General features: G+C 36.2%; 2 long non-coding RNA genes across 2 annotated transcripts in view; both read left to right on the top strand.

The window, feature by feature from the left end:
- The window catches only part of LOC127474598 (uncharacterized), a 702,069-nt gene that overhangs the window by 479,426 nt on the left and 209,197 nt on the right, over positions 1-13,446 (top strand). The window lies entirely within an intron of this gene.
- Positions 121-13,006, top strand: LOC127474595 (uncharacterized). The gene is made up of 4 exons (XR_007905910.1): positions 121-228; positions 1,622-1,749; positions 3,577-3,644; positions 12,884-13,006. It is a non-coding gene; the product is annotated as an uncharacterized LOC127474595 (long non-coding RNA).

Here is a 13,446-nt window from a genome sequence, read left to right as displayed (position 1 = left end):
CCTTCCTAGTTCCTTCCTGGTTACAAGCTAGTCTCCAGGAAGGAACTAGGGTGAAAACTATTACGGACCTATTGTTTCAGTCTTTCCCAAGTGATGTCATAAAATGAGAACAATTCATATGTTCAATAGGGGAGTGGATCTGTGTTTTGATGTTTGGCAGCTCATAAGACAAATGCTTGCTTGTATCTAGAAATCAGATTTTTCCATGTCTTTCTAGTCCCTTTACTGGTGGGTACACCGACAACATTTAATAATGAAGTGTTTTCTTCTGTGGTATAAGTTTTTCTTCTGTTTTGTAGCATTTATTATAATACAGATCTCCAATTTCCATATTTGCAGATTTTGACTTTTATGCATTTTGTTGGTACATTTACATGTGCATTATTTTCAACTTTGATATAGTCTGCCTATAGAATAAATCTATTTTTCTTCTCTGATTTGGATGTTATTTGGAACCAAAATATTGCTTGTAATGGATGTTCATTCTTTGAATTACATAGGAAAATATATTTATTTTTTGCATTGTCATGCAGATTTTCTCTGAAAAAAGGCCTCTTTTTTCCCTTTCCTTTCTTTTCAGCTGAGATCAACCCTTGATAAATTAACACTTGTATTGCAGGCAACCCTCAGGAAAAGAAACATAGTAAACACTTATGATTAGACTTTTTGGATCAAGAATTGATAAATGAAATTACTTCCGCTTATTTTTAATGTCTATGAAGACACAATCTATGTGTTAGCATGTTTACAATATGGCAAAAAATTAACAAATGGTGAGAGTGATTAGGAATGAAATTACTAGCCGTAACTACAGTGTGACTTGGCAATCACATGAAAGAAGTAAGAGACTGCACAACAGCCCATAGGGCCTTTTATCCTCAGCTAAATGTGCCTGTTGAATCTACTTGCTATTTTTTTAAGGAATGTGTTATCTCACCGCTAGGTGTACACAGTTATTAAATAGCTCAAGTTCTAGAGTACTGTGCTTGTGTTTACTAGTCTTTTGCAAGAAAGATTCTACTTTTCTCTTTACACGGGTATTTTATGACAGAATTTATTATCTTTTATTCACAAATATAGTTTCCAATTTTTTTCTAAGCAATATTCACATACTATTATAGTCTTCATCGGATAACAGCAATAAAAAAGAGATTTAAAAAATCCCAAAACAACAGGGCACCAGCTTTTCACATTCAACTGATAAAAAATGTGCAAATTATAAAATGATTATGTCACTGTGTGTGTGTATTTCCTTGTGCACATATACATATGATTAAGATTGAATGTATACCGTTATGATTAAAAGGCATGTATATGTGAAACATACATGAAACAATATATAATATATACTCTATAATATATACCTTCTACCATCTTCAGTGCATTGGCAGGAGAAGGAAGGATGAATGCTTTGTCGAGGGAAAGAAACAGAATATAGATGGGCAGCAGGGAGGAGTAAGTGGAAAGCAAAAAGTTTTCTTGCTTGTGAATGAATGTGTTCACAGAATCTAAGAAGATGGGAAGCAGTAGTGCTGAGACAACAGACTACCAGACACTTTTTCAAAGCAGATTTTTTTTTTCCACAATCCAGTAAATGAAGTACTTTTCATTTACTTCACAGAGGACATTACCTCACAGTCCACAAGGCATGAGTGTAAGTGAAGAGAATGAGTCCCAGAAATCCTTCCATCCATGCCCAGTATAAATAAAGGATATTAACAAACCATTCTTCTTCCTCACAGTGCTGCTGTAGGTCCTTTACTATGAATGTGTATATTTAACTCTATGTGTTCCCAAGATCTTTTTATGATATATACATGATAACTGTAGAATATATGCATGTGGAACTATTGTACTTAACTGGTGAAATATGAAGAAAGGATGTTTAACCTCTGTACTGGGTTGTTCCTTGAAAGAATTTTAGGAATTTGCACACCTTAGACAACATTAATACTGGGAAAAAAAACCCAAACAAGACACCAACTGCCACTGAAAATTTGATAGTCTTCTTTAGAAATATTGAAGCAAATACTTAGAGTAAATTTAAATTTTACTATGAAACAGACTAGTGATTCTGATATAAGTCCAAGGCTCAAAGTATTCTGAACACTTGATCTGTTATAATTTCATTTATAATAAAGAAAACTCTGACACAACATGATTAACAACTTTAACTATTTATAAGAAAAAAGATCCCAAGGAAATATAAATTAAATGCAATTAAGCAGTAATACTAGTCTTTAAAAAATTGCAACATATTTTCCCAAGTGGTTAGATGACTGAAGGTACAGAATTTCTTTTTTTCATGTACTCATGCAGTGTTCATAATTCATTTGTTAAGGTTTTAGGTCAACAGCTTGGTATGGTGTTCAATACAAAGAGTGAAAAAAAAAAAGACTTGATATAACCATGCAATGGAAAGAAGTTCTGATGCTGGCTTTAAAATGCAGCCTCTAAAACCATTTTTATTTTTGTCTCTGATTCAATTTTTCCCCATGATATTGTTGACTGATTCCACCAAAAATGTTATTCTTACCGCAAATCAGTCAGCTTGGTGGCATTATACCAGCTGTGATTTTGTATACTTTCTCTACATGTCTGTAAAATATAGTTTAATAACAGAAGTGCAGACAGTGTAATAAGGAAGACATTGATTATTTAACTGAAAATTTGCTATGACTTGCAGTGGTTTGTAGTAGTAGTGATTCTGAACTGTCATTTGAGATTACTTTTCAAGCATTCAGTGGCCACTATAAAAATTTCTTACACTCCATTTGGGGTACTGAGTGTTCCAGTTTAGGTTCTCCTATAACAGCAATGTCACTGGAAATGGCATTGAGTGTTTCTCCAGAAAAAAAAAGAACACCAAAATCCAGCCCCTCCAGCCCCCCCCCAAAAGAACAACAACAACAAAACAACAAAAAACCAAACCAAACAAACAAAAATAAAAACAAACAAACAAAACCAAACCCAAACAAACCCCCCCAAACCAAACACTTTTCCATTGGAATACAATCTTTCATTGAAATATAAGTATTCTTAACCTATCATTATGTATTCTAGGAAAGCTTGGAAAAACATTACAGACACAGGGAAAAATTGGAGTGAGCTGTTGCTAACATCACAAAGCTGCCTTGTCTATGAAGTCATACAGGTTTACAGCCTGCCAAGTGCTGTAGGAATGACAGGGAAGAATAACAAATACTTACATAATGAAGTGCTTGGATATTAAAATGCCTGAAAAAGGAAAATAATAGAAAAGGGATGAACTGAGAGTGAGGCAGTTTTGAGGCCCTATTTGCCTTCAGTATTCCTAATATAACCAAGACTAATTAATTTCTTGTATTATTTCCATCTCTGTCATTTACACAATTTGGAAATTCCCATGGAGTATATTTTTGGTATGGAAGGGGCTGGCAGAAATAATAAAATTAAATAAATTGTTTTACATGTTCCTGGATTTTTCCTCTAATTACTAAAGGATGTGATAAAGTGCTGGTTTTATGACATTTATTAAACTATTATGGCTACTTAAAAGTGGTCATTTTACACTCAATTTTATTTGGACTCTTCCAGGAAAACAAATTCACCAGATCATTTAAGTGGTTTTCTTTGAACTACCTCTGTTCTTCCTACACAGACAGGTAGGACAATCTGAAAAAACAACTGCCCTTGTTTATATCCATCTTCCATGGAGACCTAAGAAATAACTCCTATTTTTATGTTTCCTTTATCTGTTTATTCCACTTTACTTTGCACAGTAGAAGCTCTGAGTATCATCAAAGCTAACCAGTCTTCATTAGATCATAGCAGCACAAGGCTGTAGTTTACATTCTCTAGTTATTTTAGGAATTGCTTGACTTGCTGAAAATACGTCATTCCTACATCCGGCATGGGATTCATCTGATCTGAAGCAGGCATCTGCAATACATGTCTGTCTGTGCCTGAGACCACAGTGTATATTCCCTTTATAGCCAATGGAGAGAAACAAGCATTTCTAGAATGCAACTCACGACTGCTTAATGTAGATTCCCAAACTAGGTCAGATGAATCACACCTTAAAAATTGATGTACCTCTATTGTGTGTTAAGCATGTTTGGTGACTGGTTCAGATACAGATAAATGACAAGCACTCTTTCCAAACCTGGCAAAGCTTGTTTGCCTTATTCTTTTCAAGAAAAAAGTCCTATGCATCTAGTTTTTAACTCCATTACATTTTAAAATAAATTTTATCTTAGCTTTAATTTCCACAGTAGTGTTAGTTAATGACATTTAATTTACTGACTGCCTGTTTAAGACTGATCATTGTATTAGGTCCAGAGTTGATACAGGGGAAGAAAGATGTTCAATAGGAAGTTTCAGAGGCTAATTAAATATGTAAATGGGTATAAATTAGAGTATGAGTTTATAAATATTCCTTGACTGGTCCCCTCCTGAGACTAGTCCTTTCTGTGGGATAGAAGCTAACATTTCCAAGACTGGAATAAAGTTTGCTCTTTCAAAAGAAAGAGAAAGAAATTATATCATGATGATATACTTTTAAAAAATAGTTTAGAAGTTAGGTACATAACTGGTTAGGTTGAATGAGTTCTTTGAAAACTCCCAGACTAAGAAGAACATTCAATCCAGATGCTCAGAGTAATAGGTCATTCAGCAACAGATGGATATTGCTGTTTCCTAGAAAAGAATAGCAACAAATAGGTCAAGCTGTTGTTGCCTATTTTCATTCCTAGCACATGAAGAAAAGTATCTGTCCTGGACCTGATTCTTACAAACAAGGAAGAACTTGTTGGCATGTGAAAGCCAGAGATTGCAGTGCTGATGCTCAAGATCCTAAAAGGAGGGAGTAGGGCAAGTGGCAGGTCTGCAATCCTGATTTTTTGGAGAGCAGATTTTGGTCCCTTCACAGACCTGCTTGGGAGAATCCCATGGGATATAGTCTGAGAGAGAAGAGGAGTTCAGGAGAGCTGATTGATATTCGAGTATCACTTCCTCCAAAGCTCAAGAAAGAGTTGTACTGACAAGCAGGAAATAAAGACAGCATATGGACTGCATGGAAGAGTAATAGTCTTTTAACTGAATGTAGGTAAAAAAGTATATCTGATTTGAACACAGAGGCAGGTGACCCATATAGTGGCTGTCCAGTCTTGTTGGGATACGGTTAGGGAAACCAAGAGCTGGCTTTCCTGGAGTTGAATCTAGCAAAGCCAACAAGAAAGGGTACATAAATAGCAAAAGGGAGACTAGGGAAAACAGTACCCCTCTGCTGAATAGGGAATGGGATTTCGTGACAGATAACATGAAATATGGTGACGTACTCAAAACCTGCAGAGGCTACACAGCAGCCCCCAGCTGGGGGGTTTTCAGTTGCTGCTTTAGACTCCATTGTTAAATCTCATCAAGCCCTACTTCAGGTCCTTTTTTTGGATCTAACCCAGAAAACTTTCTTCAAAGCCTGAATGGTGAATTAGAGAAAATCTTTGAGCACAGTTGTCTCATTAAGCACCAAGCTGCCAGTTTAAGTTCAGAAATATTAGTCTGATGTTCTTTCGTCTGCATAAATACATTTTTACAGGACATTTGGCCTTTTTCATTCCCACAGTTTTCTAATAAATATTGAACTTCATAGGAAAAGAGAAGGGCTGTTCTGATTGAGAGAAAAGAATAACACTGAGGGAGCAACTCTTTCTCCAAAAATTGAATTTCTTTGACTCAGATTGTTACATATATATGATATCAAGAGCAGAATGATTGACATTGCAAAAAGAGAAAAAGACAGAAACACCTCCAGAATACCATAGCATTCCCCTGCTATTTTAAATTGTATGAAGAGTCTTAGTTTAGTTAAGTAAAAAATATGCTACTATTTAAAAGGTATGCAATTAAAATGACCAGAAGTCATAGGTTACATTTTACATTGCATTTCTTTTCCCCCATTTAAAAATACTTTTCATTACTATAATAGCCAGGCACCTCATTGGACAGAAAAATAGACAAGAAACACTTGGACTTATTCTTTGGCTCCAAGCATTTCCAAAAACTCTTCAGTGGAACATGAATCCATCGACCTATTACTTTTACAGTCATAATCATCCCACTAGTCCTACATTATCATGGTGCCTTTATTTGGTAATCAGGTGGATAATTTCAGTGTACATGTTTTTTTGTTTAAAATTGTAACTTTTTTTTTTTGGTAACAGGACTCGAATTTAATTCTCCAATTCATCTTTTTTTTTGTCTTTTGCTTTTCGTGGGGTGGGATTTACTTGTCCAGTGATGGCAGTAAAATTAAATAGGAAGTTTAAGCAGTTCCAAATTGAACTCGTAAGTTAGCTGCGAAGAAGAAAACAGGGTTGAGGAAAGTATGAATGTCTTTAATGGACTTGTTTTTAACCTTTTTGATATAGCAGTCATGGATTTTTTTAAAGAATGAGAGTACTTCATATTGACTCTTATAAATAGAAAGAACATAATTAACCAGAAAATTGCTTAAGAGAAGAAAGCATACCAATATTCATAAATGTAAGATTTACTTGGTGGGTTGTTTCTGGCTGGCAGCCAAGAACCCACACAACCTTGTTTCCACTGCTCTGGCAAGGGTCCTCCAGAGACCGCAGTTCCTTTAAGGCTTATCCCCCATGGACCACGGCCCCTCTTGGTGTGTTACCAGTTGTCTGTCTCAGAAGTGTGGCTGAAACATGGTGGGGTTGCTTCATTTTAGTTTTATAAGGAAACAAAATTTTGTTTTCTGCAGGATTTTGTTCCTTGCAAAACCTAACTTTGTGACTTTCTATTTTAAAATATGTCTGATTGCTTCTTCATTCAGATTTCACAAAGCATAATACTCCCTCAGTAGCTAACTCTAATTCCGAATGCTGCATACTACAATTTACAGCCAGTAAATTGTAGTTCAACTATCACAGGATTTGGTCGCTACAGTTAGTTTTCCTGATGCCTCTCAGTTGTGTCGAGGCTGTCATTATATGCAGTGGAGATCTAATTGAACCAGTGCATAGTCAGAGAAAATTGCAGTCCTGGTAGTGAAATAAGAGCTATTGCAACATTGCAGCAGTACCAGCACTATTCAAATCTCATAATGTTAGAGGAAGGTAATTGTTAGATTGATGGAGGATACTCAAATGTGTATTGAAGCTCCTTTAACTTTGCATGTTTGATATCTACTCTTACAACGGAACTTTTATATTCAAGGCCTTTCAAAAATACTGGTACATTACTTTATAGGTAAAATTATTTTATTCAATGTATTATACAATGATAATAGGTCATTGAGTACTTAAAACATTTGAGGATATTCTGGATATTTTTCAGATCTGAGAATTCTTCCAAATTTTATTATCACTACTTTTGGTTTGGTTTTCCTTTTGTTTGTTTGTTTGTTTTTCACTTGTGCCTCCATAGCTCTCTAGAAATACAGGAAAACAAGTTTTCTTTTTTCAGATCATCTGACTCCACATTTCTTACTTTGATTAGTGTCCATAACTAAAATAGAGAAATAAATGCCTCTGAATATCTCAAAATCCTTAAATATTTCTGAACATTTCAGCAGATATTTTAAAAATTTCAATGAGGAAAATAAAGTCAGTTATAGACCTCTACTCTTCCTGATAGATTTAGTAGCTAAGAATATTTATAGGCAGTAGATTTGCATAATACTAACAAAATAGAGCGTAGTCTCTATATCTGAAAAATGCTTTAGAATATGTTGAATTAAGCTCTGGTGTAGGTTTGTTACAAATCTCTTGCTAGCATAAAGAGTGCATAAAATAGTCAAAGGTTAGATGTGAATCTAGACAACAACTGGTAGCCAAAGTCATAAGTTCTTGTTCAAGTGAGATGGAATTGCAAAAATGAAGTAGCAACATTACAAGTTCCTTTATAAACAAGAATAAGAAGTCTCAAGAGTGTCAAGGTTCATGACTACTGATTTATGGGAAATTCAAGCTACAGATTTTAAGACTGAGTCCAGAGGAGGCCATCAAGATGATTAGAGGGACAGATCACCTCTCCTATGAGGAAACGCTAAGAGAATTGGGATTGTTCAGCCTGGAAAAGAGAAGGCTTTGGGATCTCCTAATTGTGGCCTTCCTGTACCTGAAGGGGAGTACAAGAAAGATGGAGAGAGATTATTTACAAGGGCATGAAGAGATAGGACAAGGTGGAATAACTTCAAACTGAAAGGGAGTACATTTACGTTAGATATAAGGAAGAAATTATTTACTGTGAAGGCAATGAGGAACAGGTTGCCTAGAGAAGCTGTGGATGCCCCATCCCTGGAAGTGTTCAAGACCAGGTTAAATGGCGCTCTGAGCAACCTGGTCTAGTGAAAGTTGTCTCTGCCCATGGTAGGAGGGTTGGAATTAGATGACCTTTAAAGTCCCTTCCACCCAAGCCATTCTATGATCTCTGTTCTATAAATGCTGTTGAGCTTAGCTCCTAATCCTTCTAAAATGACCTAATTATGCCCAGAGCTTCATAAACACCTGTGCAACATGCCCAAAAGGCTTCTGAGGTAGGCACATAGAATGAAATACTGAATAAGTTAAGTACATATTTAGTCCATTTGCAGAGTTGGGTGTCTCTGAATCATGTCTTAGAACATCAGCTCACTGGTGAGGAACTGCCTAGAGATTCCTCAGAGGAACTGCTTAGAATTGGGGTTTAACTGTAGAGGTTTTGGGTGCTTCTATCCACTTGAGGTCCAATGCCCCTTAATACTCAGTCTGAGAACCTGTGAAAAATGGAAGAGATCCCAATGTGAGAAAATGCAATATCACCTTTGCTTTATTAGAAAAACAAGTTCCATAGATTATCTGCTTTAAAAGCGGGTATTCAATTTTTTGAGATTCAATATCTCATTTTTTGAGAAAATGCACTCTCTATCAAAACTTCTGCTCTTTCAACACTCCCACTTAGTCTGTGTCATTCTGCAGCAAAGAACACATGCTGCACAGGGAGAGCTGGTGCCTTAGAGGGGTATCGCAGCTTGCTGACATGTTAAAGAATGAGGCACCAAGCAAGAAGGATATGCTGCAAAGACCAGATAGGGCCTAGGACACTAAAGAAGGTGTCTGAGTTCTCCTCCAGTGAATAAATGTCTTTTAAATCAATCAAGAACCGTTTATTGTCAGACACAAAGATAACTCCTGACTATTAACCCTTGTGTTGATAACTTTCAATTGCAGAGAAAAAAAAATCAACTGTTTAAAACTTCTTTACATACCATCTTTATTTAAAAGGTGTTTCAAGACTGATAAGGTCTTAAGCTTCTCCCTTATTTTCCTCTCATTTTAATTTATTGCTAGACATTGTTCAGGACAGCCTTAAAATCATAGTATCTAACAAAGGTTTGCATTCCTTAGTAGGTGAAATCTATAAAACCAGTTGTAAACTCTTAAATAAAAATTGACCTTGTCATATCAGAAGCTACCAATTCTACATGATGTCCATAATAGCATCTCAAATGTAACCCTAGCATAGAGTTGTGTAAAATTCATATATCATGGAAAACACTTGAACTATTTTATGTTTGCTCTTGAATCAAGTTGACAAGATGACAAAAAGTACTTTTCTTTGTTCTCTCCATACCTAGTAAGGTCTCTTGTGCACTTAAAAAACGAATAGAAATTATTGCTTTCCACCACAATTTCCCCTCAATCTTCTGTCTATGCTGGACTAATCAGGTCACTGCACAGAATACTGCAAAAACATTGCTGCCATGCAACAAATTATTACGGGAAAAGCTGGAACAAAAGTTCCAACATTTACCTCAGACGAACCTATGAAAATTTTCCAGTGTTGCGTAACCATTTTAGACTGTCAGAAAACCCAAAAACCCCAGGAGTTATGAAACTCCTATTAAACAGTCTATTAGGTTTAAGCATAGTAATGATGCTCATAGTAATGATGCTCCAAAGATACAATAGACAAATGCTATGCTAAACAGCTTCAATTGCGTTGTTCAAGAACTCTTTTGAAAGCCTCTTGTACAGTTGCGCAGTTTAGAAAAGTAATACAACTAAGAACAGCAACTGGAGCTTTACAGTCTGTCTACCAAATTTTAGTTCTCAAAATTAAGATGCCATAAAAGTGTTTGAAATCTCAAAAATTTAATGTTTTGCCAATTACTAAATCAAAAGACAAATAGCTAAGTAGAGATATTTATATCTCCACAACTGATAGACTAAATTTCAGTCTCATGAAGTCTGAAGTTGCAGAAATATTAATATCACCCAAAAGAAGTGGAGTTTGAACTACAGTGTTGGTGCCAGTGGCAGAAATGTTTAAGAGTTTTTCTAGTGTGGCCATTTCAGAATTAATACTACTGTAATTTTAATTCATGTAGTTTCAAATTTTGTTTTTAAATTTATTTGAGTGTGCTCAACACTTGAAACACCCTTACAGCTATATCTAAATCTGTATATTTTGTTTAAAGATATTTCGAGGTCAGTTTTCTTCAACAGTCCGTACTGCATTAAGTGCAGGTAAGTTCATTGTTTCTATTTCATTGTCACATGTGAAATGTCCATGTGCAGTGCTCTATTGATTTTAAGCAGTTTTGCACCTTTGACTGAATTTTCCTTTTGATCAAAACTCAATTTTCTTTCCTCCATTACTGGTGAACAGTTTTAACTTTCAGAGACAGAGAAGGGAAGCAAGTTGGAATTCTAAAGCTACCCCAGAAAGTGGCTAAATGTTTGTGTTACCATACATAAGATGTGTCCACCCTGTGAAAATACTGGATTTATGTAGTGATAGAACAGCTGACTGGACCAATTCAGTCTTCTGAAAAAAAACCTTCAATTCCTTCCATATTATTTATTTCCTGTATTGACCTTCAATGAGTTGAAGTTTTAACACACAGGTCCTATCTGTCCTATAGGAATAATATTGTGGGAGGCATTCTGGTTTTTTATAGCCTACAAAATAACTCCTCCCCATTATAGTTACAAGTAATTCTGATATAGTCCAAAGCATATTCATCACTGTGTAAGTAATCTGTAAAATGCTGGAATAACTGCATAAATTTTATCCTGTAAGCTTGTTGTCTTCCCTTTTCCCCTCCATCTTCTGCTCAGTATTTTTCTTTATGGCAATTTGTTTTTTAGCTTTTTACTAGACTGCTTTCACAGTGAAGGTAATACTGCCCAGAACAATACTGGGCAGATTTCTAAAGCTTCTCATTTGTCATGCCCTTTCCTGCAAATTTATTAGATAAAATAAGTGTCTCTGTTACTGAGTATACTAGCACCTCATTGTCAGCTGCAGAAAAACTAATCTCGGCCCTGAATGAACACAGTGATATACACAAAACTTGGAGAGAAACGTGTGGATTGTACAAAGAAAGAGACAAAGACAAGCACCAGGAAGCCCACGTAGTTAATCAGGATTTGTAGGAGGTTTGGTTTGTTTCAGCTAACAGGTCACAGCTGGGTATGCCACTGCCTGCCACAAGTTGCCATCAACCTTGAGTTTCCCATTACTGCCTTGCTATCTCTTGGCCAAGATGTCTTTGCTGATGGCCTGTTATAGCCCAGGCTCGGCAAAGCAAGTGGTTCACACCACTCCACATGACTTTGGGGCACACTTGTGCTCAGTGACACTGATCTTTCAGAACAGAAACTGAAGAAGAAGGGATTTAACTCCCGCTTGAGAGTCCCACAATTGGCCCATGACGATTGTCTGATGACAGCCATTGACAATTTCCATTGTCATCACATGAAGTTTGCTCATATTTAGTATCATGTACTTACTCCTTACAGGCACCAGATCAGTGAATCTATCCCACAGGACTTTACTTGCAATTATTTCTTTCTATGTTACCGTACCTACCTGGGAAGAAATCTCACAGTAACTGCTCAATAACTGTTGGTTTGGTGCTAGCAATCCTTCTTCTCTGCAGTGTTATCCTTACTTTTTTTATCCTGTTGTAACTTAAGCAGTGAGCTTTGATTGCTATATATGGCTATATACCTTAGTACCTTCCCTATCAAAGATCTTTTTTATTTCCTTATCAGATTCTAGTATAGTGTGAATCAATCACTGTAATAATTTTAACTTTTTTTGTGTGTTCTTTAAATCTTTGCTTTAATGGATTTGTTTGAAATAACCCCAAGTGTGCTGATTTTTGTCCTTTTCCATCACTTACTTTCTACAATTTTTTTTCTACATCTCCTTTGCTTGTTTTTATAATGTCCCTTGTTTTCTCCAGATAATGTTTGCATTATTCACACCTTTTTACTACCTTAAATATTTTGTACCACTTACATAGAAATACTACATTTTAGTACACTCTATGTCCCTCTTTTCGGTTACTGACATGAAGTTTGCTTGTAGCTTCTGAGGAAATACAATTTTTCAATTTATCTTGCTAATACATTATAGTCTTTCGTAGTACTATCTTCCTTAACTTTCAATTTCTTTCAAAATTTGATCTTCTAAAGAGAAATGTTTGTCATAGGTTAATCTCTATAAAATGCTTTGTGCTGAAAACTGTAGGATATATGTTAGAGGTTAGAGGTGGGCATATCATGGTTAGTTTATGGGATTAAAGGCACATCTTTATGAACCGAAAGGAGCCCAAAGGAATCATGGCAGACGGGGGAACTCCAAAAACCTCATGAAACCAAAGGATGACCCTGAGGCAGCTGCTCCCCAGGAATATTGCAGGGGAGCCTCAGCCCATGTCCCCAGGGTGGTCACCAACCTAATCATTTTGTCAACCAGTTTCAGGTGATAAGAGACTTTGGGAATATGGGAAGTATTATGGGATGTCAGGAAGAGCCTTCTGAAATCAAAGGCAATGAAAGCATCAAAAAGTCTGTCCTATCCTCTTGTTACACTCCATTTCTAACTATTTTCACAGGTGCAAGGATCTCTGTCCTGTGTGCACATATGTGTCTGGGGATTGGAGTGCAGCAAGAGTGGGACAAGGGATCTTAGAGGGACGATGTGTCTGTGGTGGGTGCAACTGGAGAGATCACAGAAGGGACTCATTGTGTTCAGGTGTGCATGTCAGTGTGTCCTGCTTCTTGCAGGACCACCTAAAACTAAGCCATATACCTCAGAGCATCTTCCAGATGCTTCTTGAACTCTGTCAGATTCAGTGTTGTGACCGCTTTCCTGGAGAGCCTGTCCAGTGACTGACCAATCCTCAGATGTTCAATATGTCCATAGAGGGTAAATCTAAATATGGAAAATGAAATTATTTATTCATCTGATGTTTTACAGTGTTGCAACACTCAGTTTGTCTTTAATGACAGTTATGAGAGAGACTTCTTTCTCTCACCCTTCATGTGCATATACATGCATACTCCTTGAGGATTATGGCACTCCAAATGATTATTTTAATTCCTTATTTAACTATACAAAATGTCAGTCTAATTGCAGATTTTCCTGGAAACTTCCATTTTCTGTCAATATGACAGA

The sequence above is a fragment of the Manacus candei genome, unplaced genomic scaffold (genome assembly GCF_025592945.1).
Source record: "Manacus candei isolate 608988 ecotype Guabito, Panama unplaced genomic scaffold, ASM2559294v1 h1tg000043l, whole genome shotgun sequence".
Taxonomy (NCBI): domain Eukaryota; kingdom Metazoa; phylum Chordata; class Aves; order Passeriformes; family Pipridae; genus Manacus; species Manacus candei.
The sequence above is the reverse complement of the archived record's forward strand: the minus strand, read 5'-3'. Positions and strand labels throughout refer to the sequence as shown.